The sequence below is a fragment of the Ischnura elegans genome, chromosome 10 (genome assembly GCF_921293095.1).
Source record: "Ischnura elegans chromosome 10, ioIscEleg1.1, whole genome shotgun sequence".
Lineage (NCBI taxonomy): Eukaryota > Metazoa > Arthropoda > Insecta > Odonata > Coenagrionidae > Ischnura > Ischnura elegans.
In genome coordinates, this window is record NC_060255.1 from 32,002,124 (window position 1) to 32,024,874 (window position 22,751).

The following is a 22,751-nucleotide window of genomic DNA, read 5'->3' on the forward strand; positions in this document are numbered from 1 at the left end:
AGAGTTTTATGAAACGTATATCAATTCCTAAATTTTTCCATTTCCCATAATAGCACTGCAGTTTGAGTTCCAATGTTCGCCTCAGCTTTTTGTTACTGTGCAGACACATTGACCTCTCTTGCATATATTTACTTACTTTACTAGTTTGGAACCAATAATTTGCTATAGTGACATGGATGCTGAATTTCATGTTCAACAGTTCTTGAGACGCAGTAGTAGGGGAATTCATGAAATCCAACAGATATGTCACTGTCGATGAAGATGAAAAAATATTCCATTGAAACGTTGGCAAAGATATAAAATGAACCTAACGCGGTTTCAGGGACCAAGGAAATGATCACTTAACCCATTAAACCATGAACTTACATCAAAATTTTGTTATAAAACATAGTAAAAGAATTATTACAAAGTATTTTCAACAAAAAACATATGGCTAAAAATGCTAAAATATACTTTAACAATAATAAAAATTTAATTCAATTGGTTTAGAGCACAAAAATAACCTCATTGGAAGGTAAAAACATAACTTCGTCAAAATTACGAAGGTTTAGTGACAACGTGACTCTGAGCCATGTTTAGTAGGTAATCTAGGGTTAAGGCCATTTTACACAGGTACGTCATTGTGCAGATTAGAAATTAAAAATTTTATTGAAATTGCGAGAATGCGAGCTCGGAATTAGAGGATGGGCTATTTTTCCATCTCGAATACATGCATTTTTCATTCTCGCATTCTGCATTCTGACAATTCACCGCTTTACAAAAGGCAATTTTGACTGCCCCTTCGTACATACGTCAGATTTCACAAAGACGTGGCCCGTGTAAAACGGCTTTTAAGCCTGAATCACACAATCATTTTTTATGTCCCAATGACAAATAGCTCAAGCAATAGGTTTTCAGCAGAGATGGCAAGTTAAATGAAACGAAAATTTTTCGTTTCGACACAGAAGGGAACAAAAAACGAGGCCTACGTTTAGTTTTGTTCTCGCTCGAAATTAAAATCACCAAGGAGTTTAGTTTCGACCCGGCTCGAAACTTTACTCCCAGGAACGAAACTAAATCAATCGAAACTACGCTGCTCATAGTTAAGTTTCGATCCCAGAAGTTGAGTGGTCGAACCTATACTTCATTCAACCATACTTCGTACTCAGTGTGTGGGTCGACACTAAACCGTTCGAAAGTGAAGCACGTGGTCCCTCCGGTGCGAAACATATTCTGTGTTTCGTTTCGTCCCAGAGGTTTAGTTTAGTTTCTACCCGAAGTAGTTTAGACTCCGATTCCGTTTCGACCCAGAGTTTAGCTCCCCGGGTTTAATTCTTTATCGTTTTGTTTCTAATTTCGCTCCCGGAACGAAAATATTGAAAATTTACTGGTTTTGACTTTCGCGTAATTTCGATTTTCATCCCTTCTTTTCAGGGCCTAAAACTGTGATCGCTTGACCCATCATTTTCTGAATAACTTGGTCATTCCCACCATCCGTTTTTCATCGCTTAGTCCGTCACATCCCGTATTTTTAAACGTCATTCAATTAAATTTCAAGCCTTTACAACCACCGTTTTCGGCCTTGCTTTCTGATTGGCTGAAGGATGGACGGAAGGGAGGTTTCAGTTGCGAAAAGAGGGACTTGCCGAGTGATGGAAAAAGGGATGGAAAGCCCATCCCTTCATCTACAGCTACATATTTCGACCCGAAAGGGATACGAGGTCTGGGTTTAGTTTCGTTCTCGCACGAAATTAAACGTCAAAATCACCTAGGAGTTTTTTTACTTTCGACTCGAGACGAAAAGCACAAGCCGCCTAAAAAGGCGTGTGGTAGTGGGTGTTAGGACACCAGCCATCTACATATAAAAAAACAAATGCTCAAACGAAATTAAGATTAGTACTTATTAAAGTCCTTAATTGTTCGAGTGAAAATCGAATTCCCACATCTACCTGTTCGGCAAAATATCTATCTTAATTTATCGCTTCTGTCAGACCTGGAAATATAGTGAGATTCTAAGATGATGTTAAAATGCCTTGAGTCATCGCGGGATATGAACGCGGAAAACGGTAATTTTTCCGCCATTGCTCGTGTGGTTGCTGGAGCTGTCCCTCCGAAGGGATGGAAAAAATGATCGTGTGATTCAGGCTTTAACAACATGATCCAAGACGAGGTACGAAAAAAGAGACGATCGACCCGCGTCCCGTCTTCTTTCTCGCGGCTCCTCCGAAACCATCAACCCGTGGTCGCGGCTTAAGGGTGATGATCAATAGCGCGGTGAAGAGCACACCGAGGACAGCAGTGGATGCCAGGAGGAGCGGCATGGAATGACGGGGACGAGTGACGGAGCGGCAAATTAGGATGTGGAGCTTACGTGTTAGGGGTGCAGCAAATGTACTCGAATATGGACATACAAGTGCCCACAGAGACTGTAAATAGTACTCGAACACAGATACTTAGGTATACCCTTACAGATACTTGATAAAGAATATCTTACCTTATGAAATCGTTTCAGGATTGATTTTTTCGATATATTTTTCGATATATCAACAGTTCGATATTTCATTAAAGAACATTAATGGTAATTTCCAAATTTTTAATTCAAACCTCAACAACCGACCAGGTTTTCAATACATTGTGTCATTTTCAAGGTGATACAACCAGCACTCTCTCAGTATTTATACCCAGGCCAAGGCAGGAGATGGAAGCATATGGAATTGGTGTGAGGGTAGTGGGACGGGAAACGTTTGGGTGAACAAATTTGTCCTACCTGTTGAAAACCGACAAAACAGTCCTCTATGTTTGAATATTTATCTCATTTTATAATATGGTTCTACTGTATATCTCAAAATAATAATATGTATTCCCGGGTTCTCCTCCGGGCCAAATGATGTATAATCGACGTTTTGATGTTCAACTCGGGCATAATCATCGCCATGACTAAAGTGCAAATGCGATATTCCGCGTACTCATTATACTTACTATCGTTTCTGAATGTTGTAGTAAGACTTGAACAGTCTATAACACTAGCATAAAACATATTGAAAACATACTTCATCACCTGGAATTTTAAAGTTGCATAGAAAAGCCTCCGTCCAATATTTGCACGTCTTAACTTTGAAATTTTTATTTAGATATTCTCTCAAGATCTTCAGTATGTACCCAGAAAATTTTAATACGATTATCTAAGTTTTAACAGACTGTAATTTCAACAAGAAAGATAAAATATGACCGATCAAAAGAGGATGATACTTCCTCTTGATGTAAAAAAATAAAATAAAAAATGGCCGTAAAAAACTGTAAACCGGGATTAAATTTAAAATTTTCACTCGAATTAATGCATGAATGATCGATAGGGTTCCTTGATTTTCGCAAATGTGAATTTTATCGACTTAATATAGCTTGCAGCTTTTGGGTCGATTTGTACCATTGGCATCGTGATCTATCATCTTTTCCACAATCATGAAAATCTTATCACCAAATTTGCAAACTGTGAGCAACAATCTAATTGCAAAATTTCGTATTCGTGGAAATTGAGGAGCCCTAATGATAGAGTGGCCATCTATGTACTTTATTACTTATGAAGGTAATCACGTATCTATCTGGGTACTCGATACTCATACGAGTTGTCGAATACCTGTACTGTAGTTCTCTCCGCGCGCACTCCTATTTCAGCCGACGCGTATGTTTGTGGTGAGGGAGGAGAGGGGGGAAGATTTTTGTGGGTGGGGGAAAGAGGGGAAGGGAGAGGATCGGTTCTCGACGGAGCGAGCCACAATAGGCGCCAGATAATGAATCCTCAAGCGAAAGCAAACACTCTTCACTCCGAGCACTCTGGGGAGAAAAATGGGAACTAGAGGGGGAGGGGTTGAGAGGGGAGGGAAGAAGTTCGCGGTTTTGTGCGGTGGAGGGTGCTGGAGTGGAGGGAATGGATACGTATTATTATCATTATTATTATTTTTTATCCAAAGGGGGGAGGGAGACCCAGTGTGGTGGATCTGACGTAGCGAGTGACTTGGGGGGAATGGCAGGGCCAGGAGAAGGTTGAGGATGAGTATTGGAGAAGGACATGGGGAATGTGTGCACACACTACCGGCGGTGACAGGAGCACCGCATCCCCGATTTTTCAGGGAGCAAAGGCAAAGCATGCGGTGGGGAAAGTGACAGGGGTCCTCCCAGAACTTACTTATTTATTCCACCACCACAAAAGGCACAAGAGCTTTTACATTGGTTGTTCGCCATAAAAGAAATAACAGCATACATATAACACAATTTTAAGTATACCCGGACTAGCCACGGTGATAACTTTACGATACCTCCACCGCAAAAACGCTTAACAATCGCCCACCGAATCAAATCCTCTCGTCGAGTAGACTAACAATACGAATCCGCTCAGCTGGCAGTGTCCGGAGCATAAACGCTCTGGGAGCATAAACTTCCAAGCTTGGAGTATACGATATCTACACTACATAAACGCTCAACAATCGCCCACCGAATCAAATACGCTCATCTAGATAGCCCTTATAGTGCTAGATGAGTGGATTTGATTCGGTGGGCGATTGTTGAGCGCTTTTGCAGTGGAGGTGTCGTTTTACGGGAGACACCCGCAATGCACAAATTGTGCGAAAAATCCACAGAGAAAAATTATTATTAATTAAAAATCATACCCGGTTAATAAAAAAGCATACCATCATTAAAAATCATATACTGGTCAAAGCGAATGATTTTTTCTCTGTGTATTTTTCGCACAGTAACACAATTAATAAAAAAATAACCAGAAAACAAAATATTTGAACAAAAGAAGGGGCATTAGGGTTATAGTCAGTAGCAGTGGCGGATCTACGGGGAGGACTAAGGTGGCTATAGCCCTTCCCATGGGTATCCACTTTACACTAGATAGAATGGTAATTTTTTCCGACCCCCGCTACTGCTAGAATTTTTAACCCCACTTAGCCCTCCCCCTTGTCCCTATCCTGGATCCGCCACTGGTTAGTAGTGAATTGGTCAGGTGGTATTTTAGGGAAGATTTTTAAATAGTGGTATAGGAAAAGAGGTCCAGGGAAGGGCCTCAGATTCATGCCATTCGTCGCTCACAATAATACTCGCTAGCCGGATAACTAGTGACGGGAGAAGCAAGAAAGAAATTATCAGCAGAATAGCCCAGGCGAAGAGAGCATTCCACCAAAAGAGAGACCTGCTAACAGCGGGAAACTTAAATATGGATGTAAAGAAACAATTTATAAGAACCTACATCTGGAGTATGCTCCTATACGGAAGTGAGGCATGGACAATGACCGCAGCGGAGAAAGCAAGGATAGAGGCCTTTGAAATGTGGTGCTACAGAAGAATGATGAAAATGAAATGGATCGACCGAGTTAGTAGCGAGGAAGTCCTAAGAAGGGTAGGAGAGAAGAGAAGCCTCATGAAAACCTTAATAAGAAGACGGAACAACCTTATAGGCCACATCTTGAGACATGATGGCCTGATGAAGACAATCGTCGAAGGACAGGTGGAAGGCAAGAATGGAAAAGGAAGACCTCGAGCAAAATATATGGAACAAGTAAAGAGAGATGTGAAAGAGAAGAAATACGTAGGAGTGAAAAGATTAGCTGATAGGAGAACTGAGTGGAGAGCTGCGTCAAACCAATCCTAGGATTGTTGACCAGTGATGATGATGAGCCGGAGATTCTTGCAGCCATTCGTACTCTGTAAAGTTGATTTAAGCGATCCGTGCGATGATACTTGTAATGGAGATGGTAATAAAGAAGCGAGACCAGATGGTTTGAAAGACTTAATGGTTGTAAAAGAGGAAAATTCCTAATGAACTAGGAGAGAAGGTTGAGGTTATCGGTGAAGGATACGGGGAATGTGTGCATACTCTGCCGGCGCGGCGGTGGCAGGAGCACCGTATCCCGATTTTTTAGGGAGTAAAGGCAAAACATGCGGCGATGAAAGTGTCAAGGGTCCACCCAGAATTCACGGTCAAAGAAAGGTAGCCAGGCACACTCTGACGGAGCATAGGTGGGACAGTGTTACGGCTATGATAGGGTGTTTTATACGGAAACCTCTAAACGTGAGAATAACCATAAATAGGTTATGTGGGGTCTGCAAAGTCTTTACAAAAGAGCGGGGTGGGAAGGAAATTGGTGAAAAGCTGGACTCACCCTGCTGCATAGGAAGGATCGATCATTAATTCAAAATTAAGTTCAAGAAACAGAAAACAGACATTTCGAAGAAATCCTTCCTACATTGGGGAACAAAGGAAGAGGAACTTTCTATAATGGGGGAAATTTAGAGGAACAAAGTGTGGAACGACCTACTTCAAGATATTTTTAGATCTTCCCCGCAAATACTAATTTTTTGAAGAATAAGTGTTCATCGTTTCTTGGCTGATGACATTGTGGATTATCATGGGTCCATCTTCATTAGTTAATTGTATGATATTAGAATTAATGTTTTTTTTATACAATATGTGTATTTTCTATTTCATTACTTTGTTATTACATGGATGGACTTTTCATTCATTTGTTTAAATCTAATGCTGCCACCGGGCAATAGCCTACTTGCAGTAATACTGTACGTATGTAATAAATAAATTAAATACTCACCAGCCGGAGGTCCTAACAGCCGTTCATAATTTGTGAAGTTGATTTAATTGATCTGCGCGATGATACGTGTATCGAAGATGCTAATGCAGAAGCGTGACAAGATGGTTTGAATGTAATTTTGGATGTAATAGAGAAAAAAACGTTCTCATGCAAAGATAAGGACATGGGATGATTGAGCGAAAAGCCGTATCAAAAAATTGGCGAAGTTAAAGGAGTCTAGGAGTAATTCTAGCCCTGTGATCTGTGAGTCTCATTTGACAGTAATAATGGAACAAGAATTAAAGAAATCGATATCTTGATCTGCATAATGGGGTGCTCTCATAAAATCAAAAGGTAATTTTTTTCCATTTTCAGTGGAATTCCCCATCACCTCACATTTCTGCTGACTTGAAGAAACGGACTGTTTACTTTACTTAACGTCACCATAGTAGCCACAACGGTGACTCAACACTGAACCCATGACTTGTGGTCCACCAATGAGGGAACATAATGTTTATTTAAATACAGGCTAGGTCTACAGTATATAATCCTTGTAACTGATGAGGAAGCGAATGAAATATATAAAAAATGATTGAGATTTTATGCAATTTCAGAAATAAAAAATCAGTCCACCATCTAAGAAATACGTTTGGTCGAACGCAAGCGTGGTGCAGTAGATAAACGTTTGACCAACACAATTTATAGGGGCTTCCAGATTTCCAAGTCCCCAACACTCTTGAACTCAAAGCTTTGAGTTGAAATCAGTCACACAGTGCTAAAACCTGAATTTGGTTTGTATAAGTGAGGATAGAGGCCACCACGGGCGTGTGAATATCACACAATCAGGGCAGGGGGCCAGTTCATTTCCTTGGGCTACTTCAGAGGATTTTATTAGGTGGGGTCCGAAAGGTATTCCCAGGGTTTGAGCTGGAAACCATTTTATCGGCAGCTAAGCACCCTACCTACAAGGCTACCACACTTCACGAGGATATTGTTTAAATGCCGTTTTTCTCTGCTTGCATGGAAACGTAAAATGGATGCTATTGTTTATGCAAATCATCGTCATCACAATCCTCGGCCATAGTCCAGGCTGGGATTCGACCTCCAAAATATTTGCCTAATTTCATCTCCAATTTCTATAACTCCCATCCATCTCCCGACCACTTTTCTTTTCAAGGTGACTTCTACATCACCAAGCCACCGATATGGTCTTCTTTATCTTCTCTTCTCCCTTAGAATGCCCATGAAAACCTTTTTCATAGCCTAGTTCTCCTCTATGCGCTGCACATGATCAGCCCAACGAAGTCTTCCTTGCTTCATAAACATGAAACAATCCATTGGTATGGTTTTCCATAGATATTTATTCATAGGTTCCATGTGTTCACCTTCCAGCGCTACTTCAGCACGGTTTCGGTGTTGCTATGACGTAGGTTTCCACGGTAATGGTTTGATATCTGCATATTTCTGGTGTTTTCTTCCGCGTTTGATGGCTTATGGTTCTCCACTGTTTGTAGCTACTCGGAATTCCATTTTCCTTTACTCCATTGGGCTAACACCTAGAATGAATGCAAATTAGCACCAAAATTAAGAAACTCGAATAGCCTTGTGGTCTCCGCAGCAATCCGGGGAACAAAGGCCCATGTTCTGTGTGTTTCCAGTTTAGTTTTTACCAATGGATCCTTAATTATTTCTCAAGGAAATGAAGAGAATGTGAATGGTTATTTTGGAGGACTTTTTTGGTCCTAAAATAGATTTTCGCTTAAAATTATTTCTATGAACAAGCGGCTAAAAAATTAAGTTTGTTTCACTAGGAGCCCTCCAAAGCTTATGGTATACACTCTGGGAAATAAAACAGTCTTTAAATGATTAAAAGGCTCACAAAAATTCCACGTAAGAGCAATTCGTTCCCTTTTGCAAAGCACGTTTGACGACACAGTGCACAAGCAATGACGCTGTGGCTGTGACGACGAGAAATAAGCCTCATGCGGTTATGGGGTAAACGCAAATCCAGATTGGGGAAAATAATGCCGAATACGTGATCTTTATAATATTTCTGGATCGCACGGTCCTCAAAATTTTCCAAGTGGGTCAACCCATACCTCCCATGGAAGCGAACATTTGTCAACAAACTTTTCCATACCCAACATAACTTGACGAGGAAATACTGCTTCGCCATAACCTTTTTTTCCCGCACGTCACCACTATTTTAAACCGATATTTATTTTAATTTCATAAGCCGTTTTTTCCATCCTCGACAGCGTTTTTTCTCATCCCAAGCGTGAGATAACCACTATCGGGCTAATCGATTTTTCGCCAAAAGAATCCCTCCGCCATGCCTCAAGCGTGCAAGGGTTTTTATGAAGCAGCCGACACGCATTTTAATGAGCCGTTATTTAATATTCAGTGTATGCAATATCTCAGCGCCTTCTTATTAACCTATCTCCAGGGAATCTTAAATCAGCTTTGACCACTTTGCGGGGCTAGTTATTCATATGGTCAGGGGCTAATCGAGATGACAGTTATCCTTTTATCGGTACCAGGGCTTGGAAAGGTATATTTATTCCCAACTAATAGCCAGTCCCGCCCTGGTGAGTCATCAGAATTAATATTTTACATCAAGTCACATTTTTATTTTTCAATTATTTTTATACGTGGCTCATGGAAATTTCATAAAACCTTCGTTATCTAGCACTGGGAAAGAGGTGTTGTATAGTAATCAGCGTTGTGTCCTCTGTTTCGGCTTATTTATGAGATTGATACAAATTTAATATTGAATTTATTCCTCAATTATATATTATTACCGCATTATTAAAATTATAGAAAGGTTTTATGCAGGATAATGTTGAAAAGAGAACAGCTATGTGAAAACTGAGATAGCTGCAATTTTTATCGGCAGAGATCATTACTTTTTCTCAAGAAAAAATATTTCCCTCAAAAAAGTTTTCGCAATTGTTTTTATAACTACGATGAACAGAATAATTATTACCGAAATTACAATCCAGTAATGGGGTTAGACTTAAGAATATGATTACAGTATAGTATAAGTATAGAATTCACACAACTTAAAATATCCAAGGCAGGTGAAGAATACGAAAAGAGATACACTTATTCGAACAAGAAGTTCAATATTTTTAACGAATGGCGATAGGTACATTCCAAATAACCTTCATAATTAAGCCTTACCTCATAATTTTTAAGGAAACTCATGCATTCACCATATTCGTGCAATAATAAACCCCGCCACCTTCGATTTGATTGCTGCAATGATGCCGATGTTATGCACCAAAATGAAATATTTCCTTATTAGCCTCGTTGGAAACTTCTCTCTTCTTTTATAACTTCCATTTGTGTTCCTTTATCGTTGTAAAACGCATTGAAGTTTGCTTAAAAGTGACTTATCAGTTAATATGCAGACAAATAAACAAAAATTATGTACAATGACCTCGGCTTCCGAATTAGCAGCAAAATAATATAATGTATTTGCTGACGACGCTGTCATGTATCTCGAAAATTAATAACTTTGAAATTCTATCATCGGATTTAAACAACGTTCATGTGTGTAGCCAAGAGAGGGAACTAGAAATTAATGTGAGAAAATGCACGGCGTAACACTTCTTCCGTAGGTCGACTAACTATCCCCATGTATATATCATGGGTCGTGCTGACATTAAGGTGGCAGATGAAGTGAAATATCTGGGACTTCGAACCTATCGTGGGGAATAAATATAAGAAATTTTTGTAAAAGATCTCTAAATAAGATAGGATTGTCAATCGTGTTGTAGGATGATTTTCCGATGAGGAAGTAAAAGAAAGGTGCTATTTCGCACTCATCCGGCCACACCTTGAATATGTAGCGGGCATATGAGATCCGGCGCAGAAGACTTAATCCCTGAACTTAATAAAACACAAAGGGAAGCTGTGACATTCGTCGAAAACTAATGCGGACGTACAAAAACCGTTAAATTGATATTAAACAAATTTGTCTGGTAGCCGCCATAGGCTCGGAGGCCACGTGCTAGGCGTAGTTGCAGGGGCTATTAAGAATCGATATCTTTCGGAGCGACACGGAGAACATTGTATTTGAATGTATTTTCAGGTCCGACCGAAACGATAAATTAAGAGAGATACTGTACCGAATAGCCATAGAAATTCGTTTTTCTCCCCAAAAAAATAAAAACATTTAACATTTTAACCTAGATTTTTCATTTAAGAGACGCATACCAATTTCAATGGGTAAAATTATTAAAATAAACTCATAATTTTCCCACAGTAAACAAATGATATATGATAAAACAACTGAAGATAACAGTGGGTGCTATGCCAACCAACTCGAGTAAACAAATAAGACAATTCATTAACAAACCCTCAATAACTTGGGCATTAAGGTGATCACAAAATTCCTCCATCACAGCTCACCATGTGAGATATACCACCATCCTGGGGTTCTAAGAAGTCTACTTCATTAATGAACTCAATACAAAGTCAATTTCACAAGGCTCCTAATTTCAAACTTTGCCCCTTCAGGAAAATGTATTGTACTTAACTCGTACGCACACCGTTTTAAAAGGTCCCTGCGCAGACCTGGGCTGGGAATGAATAAAACAAAGGCGTCACCAGACCGCGTAAAAATTCTCTCGCAATCCGGCGCGATTAACAGGCGTATAAAAGGAGGGGAGGAGGGTATGTTAGTGACGAAGTGGTGTGAGACCTAAAGGGAAAGACTGCTATAAAAGGGAATATGGAAGACGGCCTCAGGGTGCAGGGACTTCCTGTGAGAAATGGGGGAGGCGAATAAATAAATACGTTTTTTCACCCCCAAAACTACGCCTCTGTCACCTTTTCACTCTAATATTTTTTTCCGTCATTTTGCATCCTTCTTACCCTTATGTCTGGATGATATATCAAAATATTGGGAAATATCACGATGCTTAAATATATCGGGAATACGGTAATGAGATATGAAGATTGGCAAATCATGGGTGTTGGAGGAAAATCGTGGTATATCGCCCGATAACACAAATCAAAATTTCACTTACGGTGAAATTATCACATGTAAATCTATATATATATATATAAAAGAAAGTCGAAAATCGTGTTAGTTAGAACACTTATAACTCGAGAACGGCTGCACCGATTTTAGTGACATTAGGCTCTTCAGATTCGTCTCAGCCCCGGATAACATAGAGGGCATTAAAAAATATAAAAAGTTCACAAAAAAAATTCAACTTTATCTTAGAGATGTGTTTTTAGGAGTTAATTGTTAAGACGGTCAAAAAAATAAAATCGCATGGTCAGTCTATCAGTTTTTGTGATGTTTGTTCTCATGTGTCAGTGAAAACCCATGATTTTCTCATGGTAAACAATATTCTCGCGGCTGAGCTTAAAGCCACCGAGTGCGTCCACCGGGTTGCGGATGGTGGGTCGACCTTTAGATATAGAGATTAGCTGCGAGATGAGCGAGTTCTCTCGTCGAATAAGCAGTCGTGGACAAAAAGCGGCGGTATTCTGAGGGGGTATTGGGCTACCCTTGGGTAAGGTAGGCCATTTAAAAGATACCAAAACCTGTGAAGATACCGTGACTTGGCGACTGGGGGCCGCCAACAATTATGCCTCTCATCACCCGGGGGAGAGGGCAGCAGCTCTTCTTCACATGTGCGAAGGTGGAGACCATACTGGTCGGTACAGCGACACATATTCCACTACGGGCGTGGTAACATTTACTTTAACGGCTGTAGTACTGCGATGTGGAAGGCAAGGGGAAACCACCACATTATCATCCCGAGGAGTCACAGCTACTCCACTCAATATATATAATGACATGATGGAATTCTCTCGGGTAAAATATTCCGGAGGTAAACTAGTCCCCCATTCGGATCTCCGGGCGGGGACTACTCGAGAGGGTACATCGGCCAAACGAGATAGAATGTTACGGATAGGAACATGGAACGTCAGATCACTTCGTACCTGCGGTAAGCTAGAGAACTTGAAGGTGGAGATGCGAAGAATGAACCTCGATGTATTAGGCATCAGCGAAATGATGTGGCCCCAGGAAGGAGACTTTTGGAGTGGAAGCTACAGAATGATACACACGGGATCGCTAAATGGTAATGCTGGAGTAGGCATAATGCTTAGAAAGAGCGCCGGGATGCGTAGTAAAAGCTACCTGCAGTTTAATGAAAGGATAGTAATGGTGAAGATAGATACTAAACCCGTAGCTACTGTAGTGGTACAGGTTTACATGCCTACGTCAGATTATGAAGACGAAGAAGTAGAAGATGTCTACCAAGATGTAGCGGAAGTTATCAAGCAGGTAAGAGGGGAAGAAAATCTTATTATTTTAGGGGACTGGAACGCTGTCGTCGGCGAAGGTCAAGACGGAATAATAACTGGGAAATATGGGTTGGGTAACCGAAATGAAAGAGGAGAAAGGCTACTTGAATTCTGCACGGAGCACAGGCTAGTGGTTGCCAACACTTTATTCAAAAATTCCCTGCGTAGAAGATACACGTGGAAGATGCCAGGAGACCGTAGAAGATTCCAAATCGACTACATTCTAGTGAAACAAAGATTCAGGAACCAGGTGAAGGACTGCAAAAGCTATCCAGGGGCAGATATCGATAGTGACCATAACCTAGTTATGATGAAATGCCACCTTAAATTTAAAAAGTTGAAGAAAGCCGTGAGAAACATACGGCAGGTCGAAAAATTGAGGGAGGTTCAGCATCAACTGGCTTTTAAAGAGGCTGTAGAAAATAAAATAGGGGAGGATCCGACCAACAAACCAATGGAAGAGAGTTGGAAAACCATTAGAAGTGGTCTGCAGGCGGCAGATGAGGAAGGTCTTGGTAAAAGAAGAGTCGTTATGAAAAAACCATGGATCACGCAGGAAGTATTAGATCTCATTGAAGAAAGAAGAAAATACAAGGCTGCGAAAACAGAGGAAGGACCGAACCGTTACAAGAGGATAAGGAACGAAATATGTCGTAAAGCGCGGAAGGCTAGAGAAACGTGGATGAAAAGCATTTGCGAAGACGTGCAAAACAATCTTAAACATGGAAAAGTAGAGGCCGCTTATAGGATAGTGAGGAACCACTTTAAGGAAAGGGGCGTAAGATGTAATACCCTTAGGGACAAAAACGTAGAACTATTGATTGAAAACGAAGAAAAAGGGAAGAGATGGAAGGAATATCTGGAAGATTTGTACAAAGGAAGTCGCCTCAGAACGAATGCTATCGAAAACGAGAGGGAAGTGGATGCCGATGACATGGGAGCCCCAATTTTAAGATCGGAATTTGATGCGGCTGTAAAAGACCTCAGGATAAATAAAGCGTCTGGCATTGATGACATTCCTGCAGAACTAATTAAAAATTCAGGAGAGAAGACGTTGAGCCAGCTATACAAAATCATTAGTGAAATGTATACGACAGGTGAGATACCAAAGGATTTCGAGAGGAACATTATAATCCCTATTCCTAAGAAGAAACGAGCGGAGAAGTGCGAAGATTTTAGGACCATAAGCCTTACTACACATGCATCAAAGATACTGACAAGGATCATCTATAGAAGAATAGAACGAAAAGCAGAAGAGTACTTGGATGAGGACCAATTTGGATTCAGGAAAAACAAAGGCACAAGGGAAGCAATATTGGCCCTAAGACTGCTCATAGAAAAGAGAATGGAAAAGAACAAGCCAACATTCGTTGCGTTTGTGGACTTAGAGAAAGCATTTGATAACGTGGATTGGAGCACAATGCTTGGAATCCTAAAGGAAATTGGGGTTCTTTATAATGACAGAAGAATCATCCACAGTTTATACAAAAACCAAATAGCCGTGATAAAATCAGGGCCCAGCTGTGAAGAAGCAAGAATAAAGAAAGGAGTGCGACAAGGCTGTACATTGTCACCCGTAATTTTCAACGTTTACATTGAAAAAGCCATTAAGGAAATCAAAGAAAAGGCATTGGGAGTGAATATCCATGGAGAAAAAATAAGCATGCTTAGATTTGCCGATGACATAGCCATTATAGCAGAAACAGAGAAGGATTTGAAAAGTATTCTGGTTAATATGGGTAGGGTAATGAGTAGATATCAACTGAAAATAAGCACGAAGAAAACCAAGATCTTAGTATGCAGCAGAAGAGAAGAAGTCAAGACCAACATTAAAATAGGGAGGCAAAAACTGATAGAAGTGGATGAATTCTGTTATTTGGGAAGCAAGATAACTAGTGACGGGAGAAGCAAGAAAGAAATTATCAGCAGAATAGCCCAGGCGAAGAGAGCATTCCACCAAAAGAGAGACCAGCTTACAGCGGGAAACTTAAATATGGATGTAAAGAAACAATTTATAAGAACCTACATCTGGAGTATGCTCCTATACGGAAGTGAGGCATGGACAATGACCGCAGCGGAGAAAGCAAGGATAGAGGCCTTTGAAATGTGGTGCTACAGAAGAATGATGAAAATCAAATGGATCGACCGAGTTAGTAACGAGGAAGTCCTAAGAAGGGTAGGAGAGAAGAGAAGCCTCATGAAAACCTTAATAAGAAGACGGAACAACCTTATAGGCCACATCTTGAGACATGATGGCCTGATGAAGACAATAATTTAACAGATAATAATTTAGATAACAATCGTCGAAGGACAGGTGGAAGGCAAGAATGGATAAGGAAGACCCCGAACAAAATATATGGAACAAGTAAAGAGAGATGTGAAAGAGAAGAAATACGCAGGAGTGAAAAGATTAGCTGATAGGAGAACTGAGTGGAGAGCTGCGTCAAACCAATCCTAGGATTGTTGACCAGTGATAATGAAACAATATGTGGTATGAATTATTACGGAGGCTTCCGCGGTTAGTTGAATGGTGATGGTAAACCCGGAAAACCATCACCAATATGTGGTATGTTTACGAGTCGGTAAACCATCCCCTGTATTTCTTCCTTCGCTTCTAGGGCGCAGCTAGGAATTAAGGATAGGCGCAGCTAATACTGGCGGGTCTGTAGGGTATAGAAAACTCGCCAAGGTAAGCGACAGGTGTGGGGACCCTCCCCAGCCATTTTTTAAGATAAAAGGTTCAAAATGGTAGGTTTTGCGGTGGTGTGAACAGTTACATATTTTGTGACTCATCCGTCCCCCTAATATTAATAACAAAATGTTTTATAAAAAGATTATCTGAGCTTTTGGGGGGGTTTTAACCCCCAAAAACCCCTCTCGCTGCGTCCCTGCTTTTCTTCGCTATTTTTATTTAGCTTCATTCGCTTTATCTTGCGCCTGATAACAAAACAAAAACTGTTGTTTATCAGAAGGCGCTTGACGCAAGACATTAAACCCGAATGTGTAGGGCACACCACATTCAGCACGTTTACGCAGTGCATTTTTTCCAAACAGAGATACTATAAGTGGTGCGCCTAAAGTCATTTGATACGAATGCTGCTTCATAGGGGCTTTTCTTACACTATTTTGAGCATCAGCCAAGCGTCGGTCTAGCGTTGCGTTAACCTGCCCCGTGAACGAGCCAAGTTTACGCTACGGACTTAGACCTAAAAAAATTTTTTTACGGTTAATAACAAAAATAGCCAACAACTGAATACGTATAATTTTTATTTCATCAACATTTTCTAATTTAATTTATAATAAATCAAATATGATTAAAACGATACAGCCGCTCTTAATTTATAAATGGTGCAACTAAATATAAGTTCATTGAATGTTAGTTGGTACGAAGTTCGCCGGGTCAGCTAGTATGAGTATAAAATACCATGGTATATCTTTTTAGAAATATCGGCGCCGTATAAAACATCTGTACTTAGCATACGATGTACTTAGTACGATTTGTCGTGATATTTTTTCGTGGAATGTTCTTCATCGTCCGATATGCCACGATACTACATCGGATGATATATCATGGTCATATATCGTGATATATCATGCGATAAAATAAAATTTTATCACGATCTGTACAATAAAGAGATACTAAACATCGGAATATGACAATTTATAAATATCGTCAATTAACGACTACGATAACTAACATTGGCATGATAAAATATCGTCTTATGGGTAATGGATGGCGATATAAGAAATACATTTTTTAACACGATAATTCATCGTTATTTATCACCCGATGAGACGATTTTTATCATGCCAATATTAGTTATCGTAGTCGCTAATTGCCGGCATTTAATAATTATCGTATCCCGATAATAAATTTTCTATACTATACGGACCAACCGGCTGTAACGAAACTCTCAATTTTTCCCACTTGTTCCCTGCATTACAACCCTTTACCTTTTCCCCGAAAATAAAATTTAAAAAACTTCCGCAGCAGAACCGGAAAGAGGCGCATATGCGTTGCGGAGCCGGGGTGCGCGGTGGCGGCTAAGGCGGCGGAGGGAGTTACGTTATTCTTTTATTTTTCCCCGCGTCTTTTTTTATTCTTCACGCCACTGGCATTGTTTCTAAGCGCTGCCATACTCGGCGAGAAGGAAGTTCGTGTGGGGCTGTATATAGAGGCAAGGACACGCACACCTCGAGCAAATATTTATAGGGAGCGTCTGTAGTGGCTTCGTTCGACCACGGAGAAAATGGGGGAGTGATTTCTTTCGCTTTTTTCTTGTTATGATTCAAGAGATACGGCTATAGGATCACGTTTTTCGGGCCCTCCGCTATTTTTTTGCGGTATTTAGATGGGGAGAGAAAGAGATTAGGCCTCCGTCCCACGCAGAGGAGAACTTAACTCCAAAAGTCTAACTAAATGAAAAATCTATTCCGAGATATTGTGATCGTGGTAACCTTACTTGAGATAAAGTTTTTTTAAGGTTCAGGGTCTATGAGGTATTATTTCGAGTCATTTGGTGCAAAGTGATTTTACCTAAACTTTCGTCTGGACAACTGTTGAAAAATATTTTGGTCTAGAAGGATAATGCGCTGCTCCGCGGCATTGAGAAGAAGAGACATCAACAAAGTAGGAGTTAAGGTATCGTAATATCAAAAGAAACAGAATATTAAAAAAAATATGAATATTTCAAATATTCAATAATTATGCTGCTATAGGAAATTTGGGTGGAATTTACAATGCGATTTAAGACTCGGAAGTTATAACTGAGGTTATTTTTCAGTTTATCAATTTCGTACTAGTATTTCTAGGATAATTATTTCGGAATGACATATAAGAAATTTGAATAGATCCGTTTACTATGGATGTTAATAATGAAAAATTGTCAGACATAGTTCAAATACCATTGATAGACGAGCAGTAGCTATATGGCCTACATAAAATAATTTTTTCATTAAAGTATGAGGTTCTTAAAAACGCTTATTTATTCTTCTCTAAAAATCCATCAGTAATCAATCACTCGTCAACATTATTTCTCGATTTTCAGTTTAAGAAACAATGCGAGACCAATACAAGCCTATCAGCCATTAGGGAATTAATTAGCTATTTTTTTTGCTCCTAGCTTTAGGGTATGTTGTATATGCATATAAAGTACAATTTAAAATAGTAATTCAAGCATGATTCTAAGCCAAAGAACACATAAAAAATGTCAGTTTATCTATCTTCTTGAAATAGTATACATTTATGTACAAGCAAAACTTGTCCAGCCAAAATAAAATCTCTCAGGAATTTATAAATATAATTATCCCTAAAATCCATTACCTCTCCACATGTGACCACATTATTATTCCTTATCATTTGCTTTTATTTCCATTTGACTTATTTCTCAAGATGATGCATTTTAATTAAAAATATAAGCGAGGCCTGAAATAACATTTCATGTCAGAATACGCAAAAATACGACATGCCTCAGACAAAGCCAATCAGCCATATGCAACGCAGTAAAAAAACGAATCAATGAAAAAATAACGAATATTTTTTTCCCTTGGGGATCGATGAAACAGCTTAGCCCTTAGTCAACATCGAGTAGTAATTTCAAATACTTATTATCTATCCATTAGCTTTGATAATTTTTTAATGCTCTATCGACTACAAATTAATCACCAAAAATACCTCACAGTGGTACTGAGATTTAGTTTTCGTCAAGCTAATCTAAAACGTATCGATGTATGCGGCAATCTTCATTACTATTAACCAATCCGGGAATAACAACGTTTTGCTTTTAATTCCAATGAATACTCAGAACACGAGCCTGCGTCATTACGTTAATCGCGATGCCAGACTCAGCCTTCGCAGAATGAATATTTCCATTTGTCATCAAATGTATGGCACAAATGTGATTGTTAAATTCCTGTTCAATTTCAACAAACGACGGATAATTTGTAAGCAGTGGTATGCAGTTATTAGGTAAACAATTCCTTTCGACCACCACCACCACAGCCATCCGATATTATTACGCTGAGTGGGTGCCTTGTTTCGTCAATAATTGCTCACATACGCAATCGTTGACCTGCTCATTTGAATTGTTTAATCAACGCCGGGCATTAAAAACGCTTCGATTGACTCAAACAATCACCTCAAATGCATCGGAGCGCCATCAATCAATTAGCGGCGACAATCATACTATCAATCTTTCATGCCCTTAATGAAACGATGGCCTCATCCACTTCGAAATAATCATCCAGTCCAATTTTATCTGGACTATCTCTTCACCCTCTCTCCCTCTCTTTCGCACGATTCTCAACCTACCCGCTTTTTCCTGTGCAAAATACTTTGAATCATGCACCCCCCTCTCCTGCATTTGGCGGGAAAGTTCTTAAAATCTGCGACCCCCTGGTGGAGTCACGGCGAATCAGAACAGTTGTTCCCGCCAATATTTTCGCGGCCATCTTCCATGTTTTTACTTCCTCGGACGCGTTCATTACTGATCATTTCTTGGCACGACCGACCAATTTCGGAGCGGGATGGGTCGAAAGGGCCCCAAACCCTCTATCTCTCTCGATTAACAACGTACTCAATGCTGCCCGTTCCGCTACCCAACTCTTTTCCACGCCACCCTAACCTCCGCCCAGCACTCCACCGCCCGCACAGCGTTCGTCACTTTTTATTATCTCGTCTTCGGGCGGTGCGCAGTGGCCATCCAATTCCAACTCCCTCTTTCCCTCCCCCAAAAACCCGAGGGATGCTGACCCACGACCAACATGAGGGTGCGTCCAAAAGCTTTCCGCTCCGGTGGAGTAGGCGCTTAATGCTGAGGGAGATTCATGTTAATTAATTGCTCAAACCCCATCCCGTGAAAGCCCTTCCTACTGGCCCCCTATTCCTCCACACACAGTCTTTCGCTTTCAGAGGAAAAAAAAGAACGCCTCGGCTCTTCTCATGCCTCACGTGAACCCTTATCGCATGAGTAGGCTCAAAGGAAATATTGACTATGTTCCCCGTTTTCTTCAAAGACAGATACATTCTCCATGAAGAACAAAAGAGCAAAAAAATCGAAAAATGCTCACTTACCAGGCCTGCAAAAGAGGCGTGGCAATGAAACATGGATTATAATTTCATGGGACGATATAATGAAAAGATATTACGTATCATATTTATTTATCAACGGAGAATAGGTCATATTCATCGTAATGAGAAAAAAATCCGCGAAGAACTGAATGAAACTACGCACCTTCAACTTGCTTCAGAACAACACAAACCACTAATCTATGCACTACCAAAACGTTTACGTGGTTCATTATAATCCACTCCTTTGGGAAAATGAAGATAAAAAACGCAACTGGAATAATGCAATTCCCGATTCAGATGATTTTTTTCGTATTGTAATTAATGGAAATTTTTATCACTGCACACCAGTCACATTAGAAATATAAACAAGATATTATCAATAGGATCTTGAAATATTCTTCAGCAGGGTTGAGCTCAGCAGAATATCGCGGATGATTTAGGCAACCGGGCCTGAGTTTGAAAGGAAAATAATGTAACAACGTTCATTTTAATGGATTATTTTGACGAATATTCCAACTCGTAAATTAATTCTCATAAAGGATGAATATCAAGCCTTTCAGGAGGAGTAAAGTTAAAAAATATTACCTAATTGTCTAAATTAATAGAAAAATAATTAAAGAAGAAAAGGGGCGGTGGCACTTATATGGGAACCTTAGGTAATGAAGACACACATTTCTTCAATGACTTCTTTCACATCTCTAAATGTCTCCTACTATCGCTTTCACGTAGGCTGCGCAGGAAATTAGTAGCTCACTCCTAGCAATTAAAAAATATACTGCGTATAATATTTGGGAACGAAAAATCTGACCATACAAAGAGACAAAATTACTGGAAGATTGCGTATTTATATGGAATAATTATTTCATTGTCTGGGAGAAGCTTGGCTGATAACTCAGTTTGAAAGATTCCAGGCTTTCAAGGCGGATGGTTTGGATTAATTCTTCTCTGGTATTGCACAGTGTAAATTAGTCCATTTTGACCAAGATAGACCACCTTATTCGACGTATTACCCGAGAAGAAATCACTCCTTCTCATACTTTTTCGGCATTAAACCGAGAAAGGCTCCAATTTTGTAACCAATGCTCATGGTACATTTGAAAATTTTTTGTCACACCTAAACGGATATTTTTACTATACGGTCACAATAGAAACAACTGCTAACAAGTGAAAATTCACCGATTAACTCCACCGAATGCACGAATAATTTCCTTGCAATTGTGGTCTTAATTTTGTAAAGAGCACGTAAACTGAAGTCAATTTTCCACCCTGTTACGTCAAATAATACGGCGAGGAAGGAAAAACTAGCATCTTGGAAATAAATCTTTTACCCTAATATTCATTTCATTTTCTTGTACCAATTTCAAAATGAATTATGTAGAGTCAAACTTCGCAAAAAATACCCAATATTTTAATTAACTAGCACAATTAATTAACTTAGCTTGTAGATATATGTTGGGCTTTCTTTACTGCACACTTCCGAGATATAGCAACATACAAAAGCCTTAATGTTAGCGCTGGAGAAATATAATAATATAAAAACCAAGGAAGAAATTTGCCCCTTTTTTCCCTATCTTTTCTCTTGCTTTCAAGTCGCTCGGTAATTAAGTTACACCTTACCCTCATCATTTGCAGGAGACTCCGATATCGGGAAGGGAGAAGGTGTTACTTGGGAGGGAAGATAGGGGATCTCAGTCTTTCAGGGGTGAGAAAGAAAGAGTCAAGGGCGGAGATGGACGGGGAACAAGACGTGGAGAGCAAGCTGGTGATCTAATTAAAAGACCTCCCATACCATCACGAAGTTTTTAGAGGGATTAGTTCCTGCAGTTATCCTTTTTATTTTTCGGGGGAAGGGTACCTTTCCCGCCACATTGAAACCATCCTACACCACTCCTCCACTACAGACCCTTCCAACGGGAATGACCGTTATGTCCTCAACACTCGAGCACGTGAGACCGACGGGAACAAAAATGGCGACCGGAAATATAATGAATTGTTGGCGTTGTCCGTGTTTGTTGGAGGGCACTCCGTAATGAATGCATACCAAAGGGCAATCCTCGGAGGCTTTTGTGGGATGCCCACCCTTTCCTTCAACCGGGCAGGACGCGGTCGAAGCCACAAATTCATCGAGTTATGTGTGGTGCCATCGTTTATTCGCCATCATCCTCATCATCGACATCGTTATAAATTCTTTCGCTTTTGTATTTTTCTCTCCTCATTTTAATTTCCTTTCCGGGCGTCGAGCAGGGATAAATATAACATCTTGTTATGGGTCGAGCTGTCTCGTTTCCCCCACCCCTTTGGTTGCGACTCGTCAATTAACGGCCATTCGGGTGGCGAACGGGAAGAAAAAATGATTCAAAAAGGAAGTCTTGAACACGCCAGCTAGATGCAGCGTCGGGCAGCGACGGTTGATTGCCAATTATGGGAAATGAAAACACTTAGCGTGGTGACACGGAGAAAGTATCTTGCGCTTTTAGCATATGACTTTTAATTGAAGCCCTCAATACGATGCAAACAGGAAAACGCTCAGCAGTTTCCTTAACCCTTGATGTTTCACTGCACAACTCTCTTTCCTTATTTATTCCCTAGATAGCTAATTACCGAATAATTACCAAGGATTCATGGTGTAAAAATAAATTTATAGTAATTTTTGATAATCCTCGAAAAACACAGGAAACATCCTGAATGTATACATTTTTTAATATCATCATATTAAAAATCATATAATGTGCTACTCAAATGTTGAAACTGTTTAAGGAGAAGAAATGTATTATTATTATATGCGTGAG